The sequence below is a fragment of the Hemiscyllium ocellatum genome, chromosome 13 (assembly GCF_020745735.1).
Source record: "Hemiscyllium ocellatum isolate sHemOce1 chromosome 13, sHemOce1.pat.X.cur, whole genome shotgun sequence".
NCBI lineage: Eukaryota > Metazoa > Chordata > Chondrichthyes > Orectolobiformes > Hemiscylliidae > Hemiscyllium > Hemiscyllium ocellatum.
Window position 1 is genome coordinate 31,357,515 of NC_083413.1, and position 26,984 is coordinate 31,384,498.

Genomic DNA, 26,984 nt, shown 5'->3' on the forward strand with positions numbered 1-26,984 from the left:
AAACAATTATTCAGTTACATACTCACATCAAATGATAATGATCAGTTCAATGGGTTGAATGAAACATGACAAACACAAAAGTATTTAATCAATTCATATTATTCATATGATCACAATAATTAGGTTTGCACAATGGATTTTATGAATGCATAAAGATTAATAAAAATGTAACTTTTACCATTTCAGAAAGCAGGAAATTAGTTCAAATTCAATATTAGATACTTAAGGCATTAGTAATGACATTTGTTTGGAATTTGATTCATGATAGGAAGAAGCCATATCATTTTAAATTGTTTATTACATAATGTAGGCTGGATGGCTAATTTGCCATGGAATATGATGCCAACAGCACCAGTTCAATTCTTGGATTGGCTGAGAGTATGATGATGGTCTCATCTTCTTAAATACCCCCTCATCAGTCGGATGGTGCTACACCGACACATGTCTGTCTCTAATGAATATGCAGCACTATGGTCTGCTGGGAGTACGGTAAATTTAACTTTACTGCTTGCTGGCTGGATTGTAATAAATCCTACCTGTTGTTTCTGGTGTTGTGGAAGCTGTTGAAGTAATCACAGAAGTGGTTTCCCCTGTGGAAGTACTTCCTTCGGAGGTCCCAGAAGATGTCACATATTCTAAGAATAAAATATCAATGAAACAGTGGAAGGTTCCCTGTATTCACCAGTAGTGCAAAAGTAAAAGAACAACATTGCTGAATTGAAGTCAAACTGATTGATTACTGTATTCTTGCACACAAAAATCATGCAACTAACCAACAATGCGATAGTTTGCTGAGTCAGTTCTTCCACGATCAGGAAGGTCTTATATGAATTTACAACATACTTCAGGCATTTTCCAAACAGAATTTGTTACAAGACTACATTTATCCATTATTAAACTGAATAAGAACATCTCTGTGTGAGCAAAACCGTTTTCAGCAGCGAATGTCAATGTAAGGAGTGAGTGGTAGTTCTTTGTAAGAAACATTATCCGAGAACTGGTGAATGACTTCCAATTTATGCCATCAGGAGATCAAACGAAACTTAAAAAATTTTCAAACATTTAAAAACTTTAGTGTATGTCATTCATATTTATTTTGGAACTAATATGCTGAGAAATTTAATTGAATTGGAAATAATTAGCTATGAAATTCTGGAAATAAATTTGCTGTTCTTGTTTGGAAAGAAAAAGAGACATTGCTGGAAAAATTCATTAGGTCTGATAGCATCTATGGAGAGAAAGCATCGTCAATGTTTCAGGTCCAGTGACCCTTCTTCAGTACTCAAGGCTTTCCACCAATGTCTGGTTTTATTTCCAATATAGCAACATCTGCAGTTCTTTTGGTTTTTGCTCTCCCATTTAGAAACAGTTGACTGTACGATCAGTGTAGGATTTAACTGTGGCATGTTTAAAAGTGATTTAACAGAGAGGACTTTGAACCTGTAGTCTTACCTGTTGAGGATGATGTGGTTTCAGATGTGGTTATAGTTGTAGATGGTTCTGTTGAAGAACTTGCCCCAGATGTTGAAGATGAAGATGATGTCGCTGTTGAAGTTCAGTCAGAGAACAAAAGCAATTATTCAGTTACATACTCACATCAAATGATAATGATCAGTTCATTGGGTTGAATCAAACACAACAAACTTAAAAATATTTAATCATTTAATTTTATCCATCTGATCACAATAATAAGGTTTGCACAATGGATTTTATGAATGCATACAAGATTAGTAAAAATGTAAATTTTACCATTTCAGAAAGCGGGAAATTAGTTCAGATTCATTATTAGTTACTTAAGGCAATAGTAATGACATTTGTTTGGAATTTGATTCATGTCAGGAAATAGCTTTATCATTTTAAATTTGTTTATTACATAATGTAGGCTGGATGGCTAATTTGCCATGGAATGTGATACCAACAGCAACAGTTCAATTCTTGGACTGGCTGAAAGTATGATGATCATCTCATCTTCTTAAACTCTCCCCGCGTCTGTCGGATGGTGCTACACAAATGAAGATCACCAACACCCATCTATCTCCAAATACCGTGCAGCAATATGGTCCGCTGGGAGTACGGTAAATTTAACTGTACTACTTGATGGCTGGATTGTAATAAATCCTACCTGTTGTTTCTGGTGTTGTGGAAGCTGTCGAAGTAATCTCAGAGGTGGTTGCCCCTGGGGAAGTGGTTCCTTCGGTGGTCCCAGACGATGTCACAAATTCTAAGAATAAAATATCATTGAAACAGCATAAGAATCTTTGTATTCAACAGTAGTGCAAACTAAAAGAAAAACATAATTGAATTGAAATCAAACCAATTGATTACTGTATTCTTGCACACAAAATTCATGCACCTAACCAACTATGAGATGGTTTGCTGAGTCCGTTCTTCCACGATCAGGAAGGTTTTATATGAATTTCTAATATATTTCAGGCATTTTCCAGACAAAATTTGTTACAAGACTATATTTATCCATTATTAAGCAGAATAAGAATATCTCTGTGAGTGCAAAACTGTTCTCAGCAGCAAACGTCAATAGAAGAAGTGATTGGTAGTTCTTTGTAAGAAACATTCTCTGAGGGCTGGTGTATGACTTCCAATTTATACCATCAGGATATCAAATGAAACTTGAAAAATTTTCAAACATTTATAAACTTTAGTGTATGTCATTCACATTTATTTTGGAACTAATATGCTGAGAAATTAAATTGAATGGAAATAATTAGCTATGAAATTCTGGAAATAAATTTGCTGTTCTTGTTTAGAAAGAAAGAGGCATTGCTGGAAAAATTCATCCGGTCTGATAGCATCTTTGGAGAGAAAGCATCGTCAATGTTTCAGGTCCAGTGACCCTTCTTCAGAACTCAAGGCTTTTGATCAATATCTGTTTTTACTTCCAATATAGCAACATCTGCAGTTCTTTTGATTTTTGCTCACCCATTTAGAAACTGTTGATTGTACGGTCAGTGTAGGAATTATCTGTGGCATGTCTAAAAGTGATTTGTCAGAACGACCTTTGAACATGAAGTTTTACCTGTTGAGGATGATGTGGTTTCAGATGTGGTTATTGTTGTAGATGGTTCTGTTGAAGTAGTTTCCTCAGATGTTGAAGGTGAAGATGATGTAGCTGTTGATGTTCAATCAGAGAATGAAAACAATTATTCAGTTACATACTCAAATCAAATGATATTGATCAGTTCAATGGGTTGAATCAAACACAACAAACTTAAAAATATTTAATCATTTAATTTTATCCACCTGATCACAATAATAAGGTTTGCACAATTGATTTTATGAATGCGTACAAAATTAATAAAAGTGTAAATTTTACCATTTCAGAAAAGGGGAAATTAGTTCAGATTCATTACTAGTTACTTAAGACAATAGTAATGACATTTGTTTGAAATTTGATTCATGTCAGGAAATAGCCTTATCGTTTTAAATTTGTTCATTACGTAATGTAGGCTGGATGGCTAATTTGCCATGGAATGTGATACCAACAGCACCAGTTCAATTCTTGGACTGGCTGAGAGTATGATGATGGTCTCATCTTCTTAAACTCTCACCGCGTCTGTCGGATGGTGCTACACAAATGAAGATCACCAACACCCATCTATCTCCAAATACCGTGCAGCAATATGGTCCGCAGGAAGTACCGCAAGCAGTACGGCAAATTTAACTGTACTACTTGATGGCTGGATTGTAATAAATCCTACCTGTTGTTTCTGGTGTTGTGGAAGCTATCGAAGTAATCTCAGAGGTGGTTGCCCCTGGGGAAGAGGTTCCTTCGGTGGTCCCAGACGATGTCACAAATTCTAAGAATAAAATATCAATGAAACAGCATAAGGATCTCTGTATTCAACGGTAGTGCAAACTTAAAGAAAAACATAATTGAATTGAAATCAAACCAATTGATTACTGTATTCTTGCACACAAAATTCATGCACCTAACCAACTATGAGATGGTTTGCTGAGTCCGTTCTTCCACAATCAGGAAGGTTTTATATGAATTTCTAATATATTTCAGGCATTTTCCAGACAAAATTTGTTACAAGACTATATTTATCCATTATTAAGCAGAATAAGAATATCTCTGTGAGTGCAAAACTGTTCTCAGCAGCAAACGTCAATAGAAGAAGTGATTGGTAGTTCTTTGTAAGAAACATTCTCTGAGGGCTGGTGTATGACTTCCAATTTATACCATCAGGATATCAAATGAAACTTGAAAAATTTTCAAACATTTAAAAACTTTAGTGTATGTCATTCACATTTATTTTGGAACTAATATGCTGAGAAATTTAATTGAATGGAAATAATTAGCTATGACATTCTGGAAATAAATTTGCTGTTCTTGTTTAGAAAGAAAGAGGCATTGCTGGAAAAATTCATCAGGTCTGATAGCATCTTTGGAGAGAAAGCATCGTCAATGTTTCAGGTCCAGTGACCCTTCTTCAGAACTCAAGGCTTTTGATCAATATCTGTTTTTACTTCCAATATGCTGCAAATGTGTTGCTGGTCAAAGCACAGCAGGTTAGGCAGCATCTCAGGAATAGAGAATTCGACGTTTCGAGCATAAGCCCTTCATCAGGATGAAGATGATGAAGGGCTTATGCTCGAAACGTCGAATTCTCTATTCCTGAGATGCTGCCTAACCTGCTGTGCTTTGACCAGCAACACATTTGCAGCTGTGATCTCCAGCATCTGCAGACCTCATTTTTTACTTCCAATATAGCAACATCTGCAGTTCTTTTGATTTTTGCTCACCCATTTAGAAACTGTTGATTGTACGGTCAGTGTAGGAATTATCTGTGGCATGTCTAAAAGTGATTTGTCAGAACGACCTTTGAACATGAAGTTTTACCTGTTGAGGATGATGTGGTTTCAGATGTGGTTATTGTTGTAGATGGTTCTGTTGAAGTAGTTTCCTCAGATGTTGAAGGTGAAGATGATGTAGCTGTTGATGTTCAATCAGAGAATGAAAACAATTATTCAGTTACATACTCAAATCAAATGATATTGATCAGTTCAATGGGTTGAATCAAACACAACAAACTTAAAAATATTTAATCATTTAATTTTATCCACCTGATCACAATAATAAGGTTTGCACAATTGATTTTATGAATGCGTACAAAATTAATAAAAATGTAAATTTTACCATTTCAGAAAAGGGGAAATTAGTTCAGATTCATTATTAGTTACTTAAGACAATAGTAATGACATTTGTTTGAAATTTGATTCATGTCAGGAAATAGCCTTATCGTTTTAAATTTGTTCATTACGTAATGTAGGCTGGATGGCTAATTTGCCATGGAATGTGATACCAACAGCACCAGTTCAATTCTTGGACTGGCTGAGAGTATGATGATGGTCTCATCTTCTTAAACTCTCACCGCGTCTGTCGGATGGTGCTACACAAATGAAGATCACCAACACCCATCTATCTCCAAATACCGTGCAGCAGTATGGTCCGCAGGAAGTACCGCAAGCAGTACGGCAAATTTAACTGTACTGCTTGATGGCTGGATTGTAATAAATCCTACCTGTTGTTTCTGGTGTTGTGGAAGCTATCGAAGTAATCTCAGAGGTGGTTGCCCCTGGGGAAGAGGTTCCTTCGGTGGTCCCAGACGATGTCACAAATTCTAAGAATAAAATATCAATGAAACAGCATAAGGATCTCTGTATTCAACGGTAGTGCAAACTTAAAGAAAAACATAATTAAATTGAAATCAAACCAATTGATTACTGTATTCTTGCACACAAAATTCATGCACCTAACCAACTATGAGATGGTTTGCTGAGTCCGTTCTTCCACAATCAGGAAGGTTTTATATGAATTTCTAATATATTTCAGGCATTTTCCAGACAAAATTTGTTACAAGACTATATTTATCCATTATTAAGCAGAATAAGAATATCTCTGTGAGTGCAAAACTGTTCTCAGCAGCAAACGTCAATAGAAGATGTGATTGGTAGTTCTTTGTAAGAAACATTCTCTGAGGGCTGGTGTATGACTTCCAATTTATACCATCAGGATATCAAATGAAACTTGAAAAATTTTCAAACATTTATAAACTTTAGTGTATGTCATTCACATTTATTTTGGAACTAATATGCTGAGAAATTTAATTGAATGGAAATAATTAGCTATGAAATTCTGGAAATAAATTTGCTGTTCTTGTTTAGAAAGAAAGAGGCATTGCTGGAAAAATTCATCAGGTCTGATAGCATCTTTGGAGAGAAAGCATCGTCAATGTTTCAGGTCCAGTGACCCTTCTTCAGAACTCAAGGCTTTTGATCAATATCTGTTTTTACTTCCAATATAGCAACATCTACAGTTCTTTTGATTTTTGCTCACCCATTTAGAAACTGTTGATTGTACGGTCAGTGTAGGAATTATCTGTGGCATGTCTAAAAGTGATTTGTCAGAACGACCTTTGAACATGAAGTTTTACCTGTTGAGGATGATGTGGTTTCAGATGTGGTTATTGTTGTAGATGGTTCTGTTGAAGTAGTTTCCTCAGATGTTGAAGGTGAAGATGATGTAGCTGTTGATGTTCAATCAGAGAATGAAAACAATTATTAGGTTTCATACTCAAATCAAATGATATTGATCAGTTCAATGGGTTGAATCAAACACAACAAACTTAAAAATATTTAATCATTTAATTTTATCCACCTGATCACAATAATAAGGTTTGCACAATTGATTTTATGAATGCGTACAAAATTAATAAAAGTGTAAATTTTACCATTTCAGAAAAGGGGAAATTAGTTCAGATTCATTACTAGTTACTTAAGACAATAGTAATGACATTTGTTTGAAATTTGATTCATGTCAGGAAATAGCCTTATCGTTTTAAATTTGTTCATTACGTAATGTAGGCTGGATGGCTAATTTGCCATGGAATGTGATACCAACAGCACCAGTTCAATTCTTGGACTGGCTGAGAGTATGATGATGGTCTCATCTTCTTAAACTCTCACCGCGTCTGTCGGATGGTGCTACACAAATGAAGATCACCAACACCCATCTATCTCCAAATACCGTGCAGCAATATGGTCCGCAGGAAGTACCGCAAGCAGTACGGCAAATTTAACTGTACTGCTTGATGGCTGGATTGTAATAAATCCTACCTGTTGTTTCTGGTGTTGTGGAAGCTATCGAAGTAATCTCAGAGGTGGTTGCCCCTGGGGAAGAGGTTCCTTCGGTGGTCCCAGACGATGTCACAAATTCTAAGAATAAAATATCAATGAAACAGCATAAGGATCTCTGTATTCAACGGTAGTGCAAACTTAAAGAAAAACATAATTGAATTGATATCAAACCAATTGATTACTGTATTCTTGCACACAAAATTCATGCAACTAACCAACTATGAGATGGTTTGCTGAGTCCGTTCTTCCACAATCAGGAAGGTTTTATATGAATTTCTAATATATTTCAGGCATTTTCCAGACAAAATTTGTTACAAGACTATATTTATCCATTATTAAGCAGAATAAGAATATCTCTGTGAGTGCAAAACTGTTCTCAGCAGCAAACGTCAATAGAAGATGTGATTGGTAGTTCTTTGTAAGAAACATTCTCTGAGGGCTGGTGTATGACTTCCAATTTATACCATCAGGATATCAAATGAAACTTGAAAAATTTTCAAACATTTATAAACTTTAGTGTATGTCATTCACATTTATTTTGGAACTAGTATGCTGAGAAATTAAATTGAATGGAAATAATTAGCTATGAAATTCTGGAAATAAATTTGCTGTTCTTGTTTAGAAAGAAAGAGGCATTGCTGGAAAAATTCATCCGGTCTGATAGCATCTTTGGAGAGAAAGCATCGTCAATGTTTCAGGTCCAGTGACCCTTCTTCAGAACTCAAGGCTTTTGATCAATATCTGTTTTTACTTCCAATATAGCAACATCTGCAGTTCTTTTGATTTTTGCTCACCCATTTAGAAACTGTTGATTGTACGGTCAGTGTAGGAATTAACTGTGGCATGTCTAAAAGTGATTTGTCAGAACGACCTTTGAACATGAAGTTTTACCTGTTGAGGATGATGTGGTTTCAGATGTGGTTATTGTTGTAGATGGTTCTGTTGAAGTAGTTTCCTCAGATGTTGAAGGTGAAGATGATGTAGCTGTTGATGTTCAATCAGAGAATGAAAACAATTATTCAGTTACATACTCACATCAAATGATAATGATCAGTTCAATGGGTTGAATCAAACACAACAAACTTAAAAATATTTAATCATTTAATTTTATCCACCTGATCACAATAATAAGGTTTGCACAATTGATTTTATGAATGCGTACAAAATTAATAAAAATGTAAATTTTACCATTTCAGAAAAGGGGAAATTAGTTCAGATTCATTATTAGTTACTTAAGACAATAGTAATGACATTTGTTTGAAATTTGATTCATGTCAGGAAATAGCCTTATCGTTTTAAATTTGTTCATTACGTAATGTAGGCTGGATGGCTAATTTGCCATGGAATGTGATACCAACAGCACCAGTTCAATTCTTGGACTGGCTGAGAGTATGATGATGGTCTCATCTTCTTAAACTCTCACCGCGTCTGTCGGATGGTGCTACACAAATGAAGATCACCAACACCCATCTATCTCCAAATACCGTGCAGCAGTATGGTCCGCAGGAAGTACCGCAAGCAGTACGGCAAATTTAACTGTACTGCTTGATGGCTGGATTGTAATAAATCCTACCTGTTGTTTCTGGTGTTGTGGAAGCTATCGAAGTAATCTCAGAGGTGGTTGCCCCTGGGGAAGAGGTTCCTTCGGTGGTCCCAGACGATGTCACAAATTCTAAGAATAAAATATCAATGAAACAGCATAAGGATCTCTGTATTCAACGGTAGTGCAAACTTAAAGAAAAACATAATTAAATTGAAATCAAACCAATTGATTACTGTATTCTTGCACACAAAATTCATGCAACTAACCAACTATGAGATGGTTTGCTGAGTCCGTTCTTCCACAATCAGGAAGGTTTTATATGAATTTCTAATATATTTCAGGCATTTTCCAGACAAAATTTGTTACAAGACTATATTTATCCATTATTAAGCAGAATAAGAATATCTCTGTGAGTGCAAAACTGTTCTCAGCAGCAAACGTCAATAGAAGATGTGATTGGTAGTTCTTTGTAAGAAACATTCTCTGAGGGCTGGTGTATGACTTCCAATTTATACCATCAGGATATCAAATGAAACTTGAAAAATTTTCAAACATTTATAAACTTTAGTGTATGTCATTCACATTTATTTTGGAACTAATATGCTGAGAAATTAAATTGAATGGAAATAATTAGCTATGAAATTCTGGAAATAAATTTGCTGTTCTTGTTTAGAAAGAAAGAGGCATTGCTGGAAAAATTCATCCGGTCTGATAGCATCTTTGGAGAGAAAGCATCGTCAATGTTTCAGGTCCAGTGACCCTTCTTCAGAACTCAAGGCTTTTGATCAATATCTGTTTTTACTTCCAATATAGCAACATCTGCAGTTCTTTTGATTTTTGCTCACCCATTTAGAAACTGTTGATTGTACGGTCAATGTAGGAATTATCTGTGGCATGTCTAAAAGTGATTTGTCAGAACGACCTTTGAACATGAAGTTTTACCTGTTGAGGATGATGTGGTTTCAGATGTGGTTATTGTTGTAGATGGTTCTGTTGAAGTAGTTTCCTCAGATGTTGAAGGTGAAGATGATGTAGCTGTTGATGTTCAATCAGAGAATGAAAACAATTATTCAGTTACATACTCAAATCAAATGATATTGATCAGTTCAATGGGTTGAATCAAACACAACAAACTTAAAAATATTTAATCATTTAATTTTATCCACCTGATCACAATAATAAGGTTTGCACAATTGATTTTATGAATGCGTACAAAATTAATAAAAGTGTAAATTTTACCATTTCAGAAAAGGGGAAATTAGTTCAGATTCATTACTAGTTACTTAAGACAATAGTAATGACATTTGTTTGAAATTTGATTCATGTCAGGAAATAGCCTTATCGTTTTAAATTTGTTCATTAAGTAATGTAGGCTGGATGGCTAATTTGCCATGGAATGTGATACCAACAGCACCAGTTCAATTCTTGGACTGGCTGAGAGTATGATGATGGTCTCATCTTCTTAAACACTCACCGCGTCTGTCGGATGGTGCTACACAAATGAAGATCACCAACACCCATCTATCTCCAAATACCGTGCAGCAATATGGTCCGCAGGAAGTACCGCAAGCAGTACGGCAAATTTAACTGTACTGCTTGATGGCTGGATTGTAATAAATCCTACCTGTTGTTTCTGGTGTTGTGGAAGCTATCGAAGTAATCTCAGAGGTGGTTGCCCCTGGGGAAGAGGTTCCTTCGGTGGTCCCAGACGATGTCACAAATTCTAAGAATAAAATATCAATGAAACAGCATAAGGATCTCTGTATTCAACGGTAGTGCAAACTTAAAGAAAAACATTATTGAATTGAAATCAAACCAATTGATTACTGTATTCTTGCACACAAAATTCATGCACCTAACCAACTATGAGATGGTTTGCTGAGTCCGTTCTTCCACAATCAGGAAGGTTTTATATGAATTTCTAATATATTTCAGGCATTTTCCAGACAAAATTTGTTACAAGACTATATTTATCCATTATTAAGCAGAATAAGAATATCTCTGTGAGTGCAAAACTGTTCTCAGCAGCAAACGTCAATAGAAGAAGTGATTGGTAGTTCTTTGTAAGAAACATTCTCTGAGGGCTGGTGTATGACTTCCAATTTATACCATCAGGATATCAAATGAAACTTGAAAAATTTTCAAACATTTATAAACTTTAGTGTATGTCATTCACATTTATTTTGGAACTAATATGCTGAGAAATTTAATTGAATGGAAATAATTAGCTATGACATTCTGGAAATAAATTTGCTGTTCTTGTTTAGAAAGAAAGAGGCATTGCTGGAAAAATTCATCAGGTCTGATAGCATCTTTGGAGAGAAAGCATCGTCAATGTTTCAGGTCCAGTGACCCTTCTTCAGAACTCAAGGCTTTTGATCAATATCTGTTTTTACTTCCAATATAGCAACATCTGCAGTTCTTTTGATTTTTGCTCACCCAATTAGAAACTGTTGATTGTACGGTCAGTGTAGGAATTATCTGTGGCATGTCTAAAAGTGATTTGTCAGAACGACCTTTGAACATGAAGTTTTACCTGTTGAGGATGATGTGGTTTCAGATGTGGTTATTGTTGTAGATGGTTCTGTTGAAGTAGTTTCCTCAGATGTTGAAGGTGAAGATGATGTAGCTGTTGATGTTCAATCAGAGAATGAAAACAATTATTAGGTTTCATACTCAAATCAAATGATATTGATCAGTTCAATGGGTTGAATCAAACACAACAAACTTAAAAATATTTAATCATTTAATTTTATCCACCTGATCACAATAATAAGGTTTGCACAATTGATTTTATGAATGCGTACAAAATTAATAAAAGTGTAAATTTTACCATTTCAGAAAAGGGGAAATTAGTTCAGATTCATTATTAGTTACTTAAGACAATAGTAATGACATTTGTTTGGAATTTGATTCATGTCAGGAAATAGCCTTATCGTTTTAAATTTGTTCATTACGTAATGTAGGCTGGATGGCTAATTTGCCATGGAATGTGATACCAACAGCAACAGTTCAATTCTTGGACTGGCTGAGAGTATGATGATCATCTCATCTTCTTAAACTCTCACCGCGTCTGTCGGATGGTGCTACACAAATGAAGATCACCAACACCCATCTATCTCCAAATACCGTGCAGCAATATGGTCAGCTGGGAGTACGGCAAATTTAACTGTACTGCTTGATGGCTGGATTGTAATAAATCCTACCTGTTGTTTCTGGTGTTGTGGAAGCTATCGAAGTAATCTCAGAGGTGGTTGCCCCTGGGGAAGAGGTTCCTTCGGTGGTCCCAGACGATGTCACAAATTCTAAGAATAAAATATCAATGAAACAGCATAAGGATCTCTGTATTCAACGGTAGTGCAAACTTAAAGAAAAACATAATTGAATTGATATCAAACCAATTGATTACTGTATTCTTGCACACAAAATTCATGCAACTAACCAACTATGAGATGGTTTGCTGAGTCCGTTCTTCCACAATCAGGAAGGTTTTATATGAATTTCTAATATATTTCAGGCATTTTCCAGACAAAATTTGTTACAAGACTATATTTATCCATTATTAAGCAGAATAAGAATATCTCTGTGAGTGCAAAACTGTTCTCAGCAGCAAACGTCAATAGAAGATGTGATTGGTAGTTCTTTGTAAGAAACATTCTCTGAGGGCTGGTGTATGACTTCCAATTTATACCATCAGGATATCAAATGAAACTTGAAAAATTTTCAAACATTTATAAACTTTAGTGTATGTCATTCACATTTATTTTGGAACTAATATGCTGAGAAATTAAATTGAATGGAAATAATTAGCTATGAAATTCTGGAAATAAATTTGCTGTTCTTGTTTAGAAAGAAAGAGGCATTGCTGGAAAAATTCATCAGGTCTGATAGCATCTTTGGAGAGAAAGCATCGTCAATGTTTCAGGTCCAGTGACCCTTCTTCAGAACTCAAGGCTTTTGATCAATATCTGTTTTTACTTCCAATATAGCAACATCTGCAGTTCTTTTGATTTTTGCTCACCCAATTAGAAACTGTTGATTGTACGGTCAGTGTAGGAATTATCTGTGGCATGTCTAAAAGTGATTTGTCAGAACGACCTTTGAACATGAAGTTTTACCTGTTGAGGATGATGTGGTTTCAGATGTGGTTATTGTTGTAGATGGTTCTGTTGAAGTAGTTTCCTCAGATGTTGAAGGTGAAGATGATGTAGCTGTTGATGTTCAATCAGAGAATGAAAACAATTATTAGGTTTCATACTCAAATCAAATGATATTGATCAGTTCAATGGGTTGAATCAAACACAACAAACTTAAAAATATTTAATCATTTAATTTTATCCACCTGATCACAATAATAAGGTTTGCACAATTGATTTTATGAATGCGTACAAAATTAATAAAAGTGTAAATTTTACCATTTCAGAAAAGGGGAAATTAGTTCAGATTCATTATTAGTTACTTAAGACAATAGTAATGACATTTGTTTGGAATTTGATTCATGTCAGGAAATAGCCTTATCGTTTTAAATTTGTTCATTACGTAATGTAGGCTGGATGGCTAATTTGCCATGGAATGTGATACCAACAGCAACAGTTCAATTCTTGGACTGGCTGAGAGTATGATGATCATCTCATCTTCTTAAACTCTCACCGCGTCTGTCGGATGGTGCTACACAAATGAAGATCACCAACACCCATCTATCTCCAAATACCGTGCAGCAATATGGTCAGCTGGGAGTACGGCAAATTTAACTGTACTGCTTGATGGCTGGATTGTAATAAATCCTACCTGTTGTTTCTGGTGTTGTGGAAGCTATCGAAGTAATCTCAGAGGTGGTTGCCCCTGAGGAAGAGGTTCCTTCGGTGGTCCCAGACGATGTCATAAATTCTAAGAATAAAATATCAATGAAACAGCATAAGGATCTCTGTATTCAACAGTAGTGCAAACTTAAAGAAAAACATAATTGAATTGAAATCAAACCAATTGATTACTGTATTCTTGCACACAAAATTCATGCACCTAACCAACTATGAGATGGTTTGCTGAGTCCGTTCTTCCACGATCAGGAAGGTTTTATATGAATTTCTAATATATTTCAGGCATTTTCCAGACAAAATTTGTTACAAGACTATATTTATCCATTATTAAGCAGAATAAGAATATCTCTGTGAGTGCAAAACTGTTCTCAGCAGCAAACGTCAATAGAAGAAGTGATTGGTAGTTCTTTGTAAGAAACATTCTCTGAGGGCTGGTGTATGACTTCCAATTTATACCATCAGGATATCAAATGAAACTTGAAAAATTTTCAAACATTTAAAAACTTTAGTGTATGTCATTCACATTTATTTTGGAACTAATATGCTGAGAAATTTAATTGAATGGAAATAATTAGCTATGACATTCTGGAAATAAATTTGCTGTTCTTGTTTAGAAAGAAAGAGGCATTGCTGGAAAAATTCATCCGGTCTGATAGCATCTTTGGAGAGAAAGCATCGTCAATGTTTCAGGTCCAGTGACCCTTCTTCAGAACTCAAGGCTTTTGATCAATATCTGTTTTTACTTCCAATATAGCAACATCTGCAGTTCTTTTGATTTTTGCTCACCCATTTGGAAACTGTTGATTGTACGGTCAGTGTAGGAATTATCTGTGGCATGTCTAAAAGTGATTTGTCAGAACGACCTTTGAACATGAAGTTTTACCTGTTGAGGATGATGTGGTTTCAGAAGTGGTTATAGTTGTAGATGGTTCTGTTGAAGTAGTTTCCTCAGATGTTGAAGGTGAAGATGATGTAGCTGTTGATGTTCAATCAGAGAATGAAAACAATTATTCAGTTACATACTCAAATCAAATGATATTGATCAGTTCAATGGGTTGAATCAAACACAACAAACTTAAAAATATTTAATCATTTAATTTTATCCACCTGATCACAATAATAAGGTTTGCACAATGGATTTTATGAATGCATAAAGATTAATAAAAATGTAACTTTTACCATTTCAAAAAGCAGGAAATTAGTTCAAATTCAATATTAGATACTTAAGGCATTCGTTCTGACATTTGTTTGGAATTTGATTCATGATAGGAAGTAGCCATATCATTTTAAATTGTTTATTGCATAATGTAGGCTGGATGGCTAATTTGCCATGGAATGTGATGCCAACAATATCAGTTCAATTCTTGGATTGGCTGAGAGTATGATGATGGTCTCATCTTCTTAAACACCCCCTCATCAGTCGGATGGTGCTACACCGACACATGTCTGTCTCTAATGAATGTGCAGCATTATGGTCTGCTGGGAGTATGGTAAATTTAACTTTACTGCTTGATGGCTGGATTGTAATAAATCCTACCTGTTGTTTCTGGTGTTGTGGAAGCTGTCGAAGTAATCTCAGAGGTGGTTGCCCCTGGGGAAGTGGTTCCTTCGGAGGTCCCAGATGATGTTACAAATTCTAAGAATAAAATATCAATGAAACAGTATAAGGATCTCTGTATTCAACAGTAGTGCAAACTTAAAGAAAAACATAATTGAATTGAAATCAAACCAATTGATTACTGTATTCTTGCACACAAAATTCATGCAACTAACCAACTATGAGATGGTTTGCTGCGTCCGTTCTTCCACGATCAGGAAGGTTTTATATGAATTTCTAATATATTTCAGGCATTTTCCAGACAAAATTTGTTACAAGACTATATTTATCCATTATTAAGCAGAATAAGAATATCTCTGTGAGTGCAAAACTGTTCTCAGCAGCAAACGTCAATAGAAGAAGTGATTGGTAGTTCTTTGTAAGAAACATTCTCTGAGGGCTGGTGTATGACTTCCAATTTATACCATCAGGATATCAAATGAAACTTGAAAAATTTTCAAACATTTATAAACTTTAGTGTATGTCATTCACATTTATTTTGGAACTAATATGCTGAGAAATTAAATTGAATGGAAATAATTAGCTATGAAATTCTGGAAATAAAATTGCTGTTTTTGTTTAGAAAGAAAGAGGCATTGCTGGAAAAATTCATCAGGTCTGATAGCATCTTTGGAGAGAAAGCATCGTCAATGTTTCAGGTCCAGTGACCCTTCTTCAGAACTCAAGGCTTTCGATCAATATCTGTTTTTATTTCCAAGATAGCAACATCTGCAGTTCTTTTGGTTTTTGCTCTCCAGTTTAGAAACTGTTGACTGTACGGTCAGTGTAGGAATTAACTGTGGCATGTTTAAAAGTGATTTGTCAGAACAACCTAATAACATGAAGTTTTACCTGTTGAGGATGATGTGGTTTCAGATGTGGTTATAGTTGTAGATGGTTCTGTTGAAGTAGTTTCCTCAGATGTTGAAGGTGAAGATGATGTAGCTGTTGATGTTCAATCAGAGAATGAAAACAATTATTCAGTTACATACTCACATCAAATGATAATGATCAGTTCAATGGGTTGAATGAAACATGACAAACACAAAAGTATTTAATCACTTCATATTATTCACATGATCACAATAATTAGGTTTGCACAATGGATTTTATGAATGCATAAAGATTAATAAAAATGTAACTTCTACCATTTCAAAAAGCAGGAAATTAGTTCAAATTCAATATTAGATACTTAAGGCATTAGTAATGACATTTGTTTGGAATTTGATTCATGATAGGAAGTCGCCATATCATTTTAAATTGTTTATTGCATCATGTAGGCTGGATAGCAAATTTGCCATGGAATATGATGCCAACAGCACCAGTTCAATTCTTGGATTGGCTGAGAGTATGATGATGGTCTCATCCTCTTAAACTCCCCCTCATCAGTCGGATGGTGCTACACGAATGAAGCTCACCGACACATGTCTGTCTCTAATGAATGTGCAGCACTATGGTCTGCTGGGAGTACGGTAAATTTAACTTTACTGCTTGCTGGCTGAATTGTAATAAATCCTACCTGTTGTTTCTGGTGTTGTGGAAGCTGTTGAAGTAATCTCAGAAGTGGTTTCCCCTGTGGAAGTACTTCCTTCGGAGGTCCCAGAAGATGTCACATATTCTGAGAATAAAATATCAATGAAACAGTGGAAGGTTCCCTGTAATCACCAGCAGTTCAAAAGTAAAAGAAAAACATCGCTGAATTGAAGTCAAACTGATTGATTACTGTATTCTTGCACACAAAAATCCTGCAACTAATCAACAATGCGATCGTTTGCTGAGTCAGTTCTTCCACGATCAGGAAGGTCTTATATGAATTTACAACATACTTCAGGCATTTTCCAAACAGAATTTGTTACAAGACTATATTTATCCATTATTAAACAGGATTAGAACATCTCTGTGTGAGCAAAACTGTTTTCAGCAGCAAATGTCAATGTAAGGAGTGATTGATAATTCTTTGTAAGAAACATTATCCGAGGGCTGGTGTATGACTTCCAATTTATGCCATCAGGAGATCAAACGAAACTTTAGTGTATGTCACTCATATTTATTTTGGAACTAATATGCTGAGAAATTTAATTGAATGGAAATAATTAGCGGTGAAATTCTGGAAATAAATTTGCTGTTCTTGTTTAGAAAGTAAAAGAGACATTGCCGGAAGAATTCATTAGGTCTGACAGCATCTATGGAGAGAAAGCATCGTCAATGTTTCAGGTCCAGTGACCCTTCTTCAGAACTCAATGTAGGCTGGATGGCTAATTTGCCATGGAATGTGATGCCAACAGCACCAGTTCAATTCTTGGACTGGTTGAGAGTATGATGATGGTCTCATCTTCTTAAACTCCCCCTCGTCAGTCAGATGGTGCTACACAAATTAAGCTCACTGACACACATCTGTCTCTAAAGAGTGTGCAGTTCTATGATCTGCTGGAATTTAACTTTACTGCTTCATGGCTGGATTGTAATAAACTCTACCTGTTGTTTCTGGTGTTGTGGATGCTGTTGAAGTAATCTCAGAGGTGGTTCTCCCTGTGGAAGTACTTCCTTCGGAGGTCCCAGATGACTTTACATATTCTAAGAATAAAACATCAATGAAACACTGTAAGGCTCCCTGCATTCATAGATAGTGCAAAATGAAGTGAAAAACAAAGAAGTCAAACTGATTGTTTACTCTATTCTTGCACACAAAAAATTGTGCAACATCTGACGTGAGTGAGATGGTTAGCAACAGCCAGATCTTCCATCATCCGGAAGGGCCTGTGTGAACTTCCAATATATTTCAGGCACTTTGTGAAAGTTATCTGTTATGAGACGATATTTAGCAATTATTAAGCAAGGTAAAAATATCTCTGTGTGAGCAACACGGTTGTGAGCAGCAAATGTCAATAGAAGAAATGATTGCTGGTTCTTTGCATGAAATGCTATCAGAGGGATGCTTTATGTCTTTCAATTAACACTGGAAGAAAATCAAATCAATCCTGAAAACTTAAGAAGATTTCAAACATGGACAGATTTTAGTAGATATTGTTAATATTTATTGAAGGACAGATATGCTGAGATATAAAATTGAAAAGCAATAATGAGCCATGAAATTCTGAAAATAAATGAACATTTCCCAATCAAAAAGAAAAAAATGCAAATTGCTAGAAAAATATCAGCACATCTAGCAGCATCTGTGGAGAGAAAGCAGAGTTAATATTTTAGGTCCAGTGACTCATCTTCAGAACTCAAGCTTTTCCAGCAATTTCCATTTTTGTTTCTGATATACTGTTATGAAGATGTGTGTGCACTATATCTTTAAGAGAGTTAGAAGCCAGAAGAAATACGTGACAGCACTGAGCGTTCTCACTGAGGTAACAATGTAACACTGGATTGAAAGCTAGATTTGCTGAGTTGCCTGGAAACGACAAAACAAATTTAAATTAGACCAATCAGTTTAACTTACACCCTGAAAACTACCAAACTCCAATTGTGTTTGAATTTGGTATATTGACAGTCTTAATATCCAATGACACAATCTGATGCTTTGGAGATATAAGACCAGGGTAAAGTGAACAGTTGAGAGAAGAACTGCCAAGCTACTAGCATGTCAAGACTGCCTGAAAAATAGCTCTCTTAAAAGTACCTTTATCGATCAGCAACTTGTAATGCAGAATCCCTAAGAAGTTTTGCTTTGTAAATCTTAATTCAGAGTTTTATCAGGCTAGCATTGTGGAAGGGGAAGGTAAAAGATAGGTTAGTGGAAGAAGTTATAAGTAATTGTTATTTAATTATTCTCTGTTATACTTTAAGAAATGAAATTGTTAATTTTTATTTTCAATAGTTCTTGGCCTAACAATTTTTTACAGATTTCTGCACAGGATGAATCTTTTCAATATTGCTGCTTTAAATTAAGCAGGAGTGTTTACCCCATGTCGTAACAGTTTGGTGGCTTGGGCCTGTGATTTGAACTGCTTTGATTTGAATCGATTTGAGGGTACGAAAAATCCCAGCAGATATAAACACTTGCAGGTTAGTGTCCATATCTTTAAATAATACATAGGCAAGGCAATTAATTTAATTTTGGTGAATTGTGATTGATTAAATTAAAAGTGAGAGAAATGGCCATAAAATTGATAAAGAAGTTCTGGGATTTGAAGATGATTCTCAAATTTGCCAATAAAGTTTAGAAGGAAAGAAAAAAGCCATACTTTTAGAATTAGCAAATAAGTTAGATTTGGGTATAACTAAGGACAAAAGTAAACCTGAAATTGTAAGGGAGTTACTCAAACTCAAAGGGTGTGTCAGAAAAACAAACAAGTGCAGTAGAGGTAGAAAAACTTCAATTACAGTTGAGGAAAATGGAGTTAGAAGATAAACAGAGAGAGAGAAAAGAGGGAGGAAGCGAGAGGAAAAAGAGAGAACGTTCTTCGCTGAGCAAAGAGAGAGAGAGAGAGAAGAAACAAAGAGAGAGAGAGATGAGAGAGAAAGAGGAAAAAGAAAGAGAGAGAAGGTTCTTAGCTGAGCATAAAGAGAGAGAATTTGAACTTAAAAAATTGTGAATTAGTCAGCAAAGTCGAGTTAACAGGATGGAGATTAAAAGACGAGGTAATGATATCTACAAATATGTCAACACTTTGCCACATTTGATGAGAAAGATGTTGAAGCCTTCTTTATTTCATTTGAAAACCTGGCTAGGCAGATGGAGTAGTCCAAGGATTTATGGGTAATGTTAGTTCAGACTAATCTGGTCGGTGAGCCAGTGAGGTATTTGCTGCACTGTCAGATGAGGAGTCAAGAGATTATGAAGAGGTTAAACAAGCTATTTAAATGCTTATGAATTGGTACCAGAAGCATATAGACAGCAGTTCAGAAACACAAAGAAGGAACCAGGTCAGACTTATGTTGAGTTCAAAAGAATTAAACATAATCATTTTGATCGATAGGTGTGTGCTTTGAAAATCGACAAGACCTTTGAGGTTCTAAGAGAGATTATTCTGCTGGACGAGTTTGAAAGCTTACTTCCAGAGATTGTGAGAATTCAAGTGGAGGAACAGGAAGTTCAGGAAATGAGATGGGTAGCAGAATTAGCAGATATACATGTTGGTGTGTACGATAAGCTTCCAGCCAGACTTTCGTCCTGTGAGGGATAGAAGTTGGGAGAAAGGGAGATCCGACACTATGAAACCAAGAGTAGCGAGCACTGCTAACTATTCACCACAGGATAGAAAAGAAGCCCAAGAGGGTGGACAGGAGGTGAAAGGCCTCAGGAGTTTTCACTGTTATGGAGTGGGACACAGAAAGTTACAGTGCCGGTGGTTTTAGAAGGGCACTGGGAAAAGTGTTTTCACCTCCAGAAGGTGGGACATGTAAATTCACAGTGCTGGTCGTTATAGAAAGCAACTGTGGGAAAAGATATGGTTAAAAAAAAGCTAAGCCAGTGGCATTAGTGAAGGTAGTAAAGGAGACCCCTGAAGAGTCGAGGAGCTGCAGGAGAGTGCACAGCCTAGGCAAGGCCTGGGTATAGAGTTAGTACCTGATCTCTGCAAAGAATTTGCCTGGGTGGGTAACATTTACTCAGAAAGAACAGGAGGAGAAAGACAAGAAGTTATAATTTTGAGAGATACAGGATCTAACCAGTTGCCAATAAGTAAGGTAGGAGCGGATATGCCCTCTTTCTGATCTGTTACCTGAAAGTGTGGTAATTTGTGGGATAGATGGACAGAAATGTAGCTTATGTAAGATCAGGGTGGAGTGCCAACTCAAGACTGGGGAAGTTACAGTGGGAGTGATTGACAGAGTGTCAGTTCCAGGAGTTCAGTTTGTTCTTGGGAATGATTTGGGAGAATCCAAGGTGGGAGTGAGACCCCTTGTTGTGGAGAAGCCCAAGGAAGACCAAGAAACTGAGGAGTTAAAACAGAAATATCCTGGTATTTTCCCAGACTGTGTGGTAACCAGATCCCACTATCATAAGTCACAGCACAAAGTGAATAGAAAAGAGAAAGATGAAAGAGTTGAGGATCAGTTAGCAGATACCCTGTTTGACATAATGGTGCAGGAAAAAACTGAACAGGCAGAGGGTCTGATAGAAGTGTTTCATCCTGAAAGACCAAGAGACTTGCAACAATAAGACAAGATGATAAAAGATACATATGTGGATGCGTACTCCAAAAAGGAGGCAGAGAATATTCCGAGGGTTTTTATCTGAAAGATAGAATCCTAAGGCAGAAATGGAAACCACGGCAGGTTAGTGCAGAGGAGAAATGGGCTGAAGTGCACCAGATTGTGTTGCCGGTAGCATACAGACAGGCTAGTGTTACGGGTGACACGTGAACTACCTATAGAAGGTCATCTAAGAGTACGAAAGACTCAGGCTAAGGTACAAACACATTTTTATTGGTCTGGAATGCACAAGGATGTGGTTAACTTTTGCCCATATGTATCATACATGCCAAATGTCAGCCACAGGCGGTAATAAAGCCAGCACTTTGTTGCTAATTCCTGCATTTGAAGAACCTTTCACGTGGGTTATAATTGATTGTGTAGGTCACCTCCCGAGAACTAAAAGAGGGAACCAGTACTTGTTAACCATAATGGATGTGTCTACCAGATGTGGCAGGCAAATCCATTACAGTGCATCAAGGCAAAAAAGAGTGGTAGAGGAGTTAGTGGCTTTCTTCACATGGAATGGGCTTCCCAGAGTGATTCTGTGGAACCAAGGGTCAAATTTTACTGCTCGGCTGTTTAAAGAGGTTATAGGTTGCTTAGGTATACAGCACTCTAAATCCAGTGCAAATCATGCTGACTCCCAGCGAGCTTTAGAAAGGTGACATCAGACCTTGAAGACCATGTAGAGAGCACATTGTCAGGATTACCCGAATAATTGGGATAAAGGTATCCCATTTGTATTGTTTGTCATTAGAGATTACCCAAATGAATCTATTCAGTTCACCCTCTTTGAGTTAATATTCAGTCATGATGTGAGAAGCCCTTTGAAATAAATCTTTAAAAAATTGACAGGGCCAAAGTCGGAGATCTCACATTTAGATTATGTATCGGAGGTGTATGGTTCATTTTTTAAATGGGGGGGAAGTGTTATGATGACGTGGGTGTACTGTATCTTTAAGAGAGTTAGAAGCCAGAAGAAACACAAGACAACACCAAGTGTTCGCAATCAGGTAACAATATAACACTGGGTCGAAAGCTACATTAGCTGGGTTGCCTGGAAATGACAAAACAGATTCAAATTAGGCCAATCAGGTTAACTGATGCCCTGAAGATGAGCAAACTCTAAACCAGTTTTAATTTAGTATATTGGCAATTTTAAAGCCAATTACACAGTCCGATGCTTTGGGGTATAAGACAGGGGAAATTGAACTGTTGAGAGGAGAACTGCCAAGCTACCAGCATGCAAAGACTGCCTGAAAAATAGCTCTCTTAAAGGTACCTTTATCAATCAGTAACCTGTGAAGCAGGATCCCCAAGAAGAAGAAGACAGGAATTCAATGAGAACTGAAAGCTGCTTGGTTTTGAGATAAGAAGTTTTGTTTTGTATATCTTCATTGGGAGTTTTATCAGACAAGTATTGTGGAAGGGGAAGGTTAAAGCTAGGTAAGAGGAAGAAGTTGTAAATAATTGTTATTTCATTATTCTCTGTTATACTTTAAGAAATAAAGTTGTTAATTTTTACTTTAAATAGTTCTTGGCTTATCACATTTTCACAGATTAATGCATGGGATCAATCTTTTCCGTGTTTAGGACAGTTTACCCATGACATAACATACTGCAACATCTGCAGTTCTTTTGAGTTTTGCTCTTCTATTTAGAAACTGTCAGTGTAGGAATTAACTGTGGCATGTTTGAAAGTGATATGTCAGAGAGGACTTTGAACCTGAAGTTTTACCTGTTGAGGATGATGTGGTTTCAGATGTGGTTATAGTTGTAGATGGTTCTGTTGACGAACTTGCCCCTGATGTTGAAGGTGAAGATGATGTAGCTGTTGATGTTCAGTCAGAGAATGAAAGCAATTACTCAGTTACATACTCACATCAAAGATATTGATCAGTCCAATGGGTTGAATGAAATGTGACAAACACAGAAGTATTTATTCACATCATATTATCCACCTGATCACAATAATTAGGCTTGCACAACAGATTTAATGAATACATGCAAGATTTTTTTAAAAAACGTTAATTTTACCATTTCAGAAACCAGGAAATTGGTTCAAATTAATTATTAGTTACTTAGGGCAACAGTAATGACCTTTGCTTGGATTTTGATTTATGATAGCAGATAGTCTGATTATTTTAATTTGTTTATTCCCTAATGTTGGCTGGATGTCTCATTGGCCGTGGAATGTGAAGCCAACAGCACCTATTCAATTCTCATCTTCTTAAACTCTCCCTCATCTGTCAGATGGTGCTACACAAATAAAGCTAACTGACACTCGTCTGTCTCCAAAGAGTGTGCAGCACTATGGTCGGCTGGATGTACAGTAAACTCAACTTTACTTCTTGATAGCTAGATTGTAATAAACCCTACCTGTTGTTTCTGTTGTTGTGGAAGCTGTCGAAGTAAGATCAGAGGTGGTTGCGCCTGTGGAACTTCTTTAAAAAAATGTTAATTTTGCCATTGCATAAAGCAGGAAATTATTTGAGGTTCATTTTAATTACTTAGGTCAACATTAATGACCATTATTTGGATTTTGTTTTATGATAGGAGATAATATTATCATTTTTAATTTGTTTATTCCATAATGTTGGCTGGATGGCTAGGTTACGATGGAATGTGATGCCAACAGCACCAGTTCAGTTCCTAGTCTGGCTAAGATTACGATGATGGTCTCGTCTTCAACTCTTCCCTCGTTTGTCGGATGGTGCTACATAAATGAGACTAACCAACAATCATCTGTCTGCAAAGAGTGTGCAGCACGATGGTCTGCTGGACGTACAGTTAAATTAACTGTACTGCTTGCTGGCTGGATTGGAATAAATCCTACCTGTTGTTTCTGTTGTTGTGGAAGCTGTTGAAGTAAGCTCAGAAGTGGTTGTGCCTGTGGATGTGCTTCCTTCAGATGTCCCAGAAGATGTCACAAATTCTAAGAATGAAACATCAATGAAACACTACTAGGCATCCTGTATAGTGAAACATTACAAAAAACACTTCACTGAATTCAACTCAAACCGATTGATGAGTTTATTCTTCCACACTTAAATTCTACAGCATCTGATGTGAGTCAGCTGGTTTGCTACAGCCAGGTCTTCCACGATCAGGAAAGGTCTGCAAGAATTTCCAGTAAATTTCAAGCATTTCATGAAAGTAATCTGTTAGGGGGTGACAATATTTATCCATTATTAAGAAGGATAAGAATATCTCTGTGTGAGAAACACTGTTATTAGCACCATCAATAGAAGAAGTGATTGGTAGTTCTTTGTAAGAAACATCGTCAGAGGGCTAGTGTATGGCTTCCAATTTATGCCATTAGAAAACTAAATGAAACGTGCACATCTAAGGAGATACGAAATGGTCTTCAATTTTTAGCGTATGGTGTTAATATTTATTGCGAAGAGATATTCTGAGAAATTGAGAGACAAGTATTAACCGTGAAATCTGAAAAAAATGAATATTGTCCCATTTAGAAAGAAAAGAAGAAATTGCCTAAAACATTCAGCAGGTCTGAATGCACCTGTGGAGAGAAAGCATCATTAATGTTTCAAGTCCTGTGATCTTTCTTCAGAACTCAATATTTTCCAACAGTTTCTGTTTTTATTTCTGACATCGTATCATCTGCAGTTCTTTTGCTCTTAGCTCTCCCATTTAGTCAATGTCGACTGCACTGTCAATGGAGGAATTAACTATGGCATGTTTTAAAGTGATTTGTCAGAACGACCTTTGAATCTGACGTTTTACCTGTTGAGGATGATGTGGTTTCAGATGTGGTTATAGTTGTAGATGGTTCTGTCGAAGTAGTTTCCTCAGATGTTGAAGGTGAAGATGATGTAGCTGTTGATGTTCAATCAGAGAACAAAAGCAATTATTCAGTTTCATAGTCAGACGAAATGATAATGTTTACTTCAATGGGATAACCGAGATGAAAATATTTAATCACTTCATAATGTCACCTGATCGCAATAAAAAGGTTTGTGCATGCATTTTATGAATACACACAGGACTTCTTTAAAAAAATGTTAATTTTGCCATTGCATAAAGCAGGAAATTATTTGAGGTTCATTTTAATTACTTAGGTCAACATTAATGACCATTATTTGGATTTTGTTTTATGATAGGAGATAATATTATCATTTTTAATTTGTTTATTCCATAATGTTGGCTGGAGGGCTAGGTTACGATGGAATGTGATGCCAACAGCACCAGTTCAATTCCTAGTCTGGCTAAGATTACGATGATGGTCTCGTCTTCAACTCTTCCCTCGTTTGTCAGATGGTGCTACACAAATGAGACTAACCAACAATCATCTGTCTGCAAAGAGCGTGCAGCACGATGGTCTGCTGGACGTACAGTAAAATTAACTGTACTGCTTGCTGGCTGCATTGGAATAAATCCTACCTGTTGTTTCTGTTGTTGTGGAAGCTGTCGAAGTAATCTCAGAGGTGGTTGCTCCTGTGGAAGTGCTTCCTTCAGATGTCCCAGAAGATGTCACAAATTCTAAGAATGAAACATCAATGAAACACTACTAGGCATCCTGTATAGTGAAACATTACAAAAAACACTTCACTGAATTCAACTCAAACCGATTGATGAGTTTATTCTTCCACACTTAAATTCTACAGCATCTGATGTGAGTCAGCTGGTTTTCTACAGCCAGGTCTTCCACGATCAGGAAAGGTCTGCAAGAATTTCCAGTAAATTTCAAGCATTTCATGAAAGTAATCTGTTATGTGACAATATTTATCCATTATTAAGAAGGATAAGAATATCTCTGTGTGAGAAACACTGTTATTAGCACCGTCAATAGAAGAAGTGATTGGTAGTTCTTTGTAAGAAACATCATCAGAGGGCTAGTGTATGTCTTCCAATTTATGCCATTAGGAAACTAAATGAAACTTGCACATCTAAGGAGATACCAAATGTCTTCAAATTTTAGCGTATGGTGTTAATATTTATTGCGAAGAGATATTCTGAGAAATTAAATTGAGAGACAAGTATTAACCATGAAATTCTGAAAAAAATGAATATTGTCCCATTTAGAAAGAAAAGCAGAAAGTGCCTAAAACATTCAGCAGATCTGACAGCACCTGTGGAGAAAAAGCATCGTTAATGTTTCAAGTCCTGTGATTGAGATTTTCTTAAGAACTCAATGTTTTCCAACAGTTTCTGTTTTTGTTTCTGACATACTGGCATCTGCAGTTCTTTTCCTTTTACCTCTCCCATTTAGTCATTGTCGACTGCACTGTCAGTGTAGGAATTAACTGTGGCATGTTTTAAAGTGATTTGTCAGAACGATCTTTGAACCTGCAGTTTTACCTGTTGAGGATGATGTGGTTTCAGATGTGGTTATAGTTGTAGATGGTTCTGTTAAAGTAGTTTCCTCAGATGTTGAAGGTGAAGATGATGTAGCTGTTGATGTTCAATCAGAGTATGAAAGCAATTACTCAGTTTCATAGTCAGACCCAATGATTATGATCACTTCAATGGGTTAATAAAACAAAACAAACATAAAAAATATTTCTTCACTTCATATTGTCACCTGATCACAATAATAAAGTTTGCACATGCAGTTTATGAATACACGCAGAACTTTTTTAAAAATGTTAATTTTGCCTTTGCAGAAAGCATGAAATTTTTGGAGGTTCATTTTAATTACTTAGGTCAACAGTAAGGACCATTATTTGGATTATGCTTTATGATAGGAGATAACATTATCATT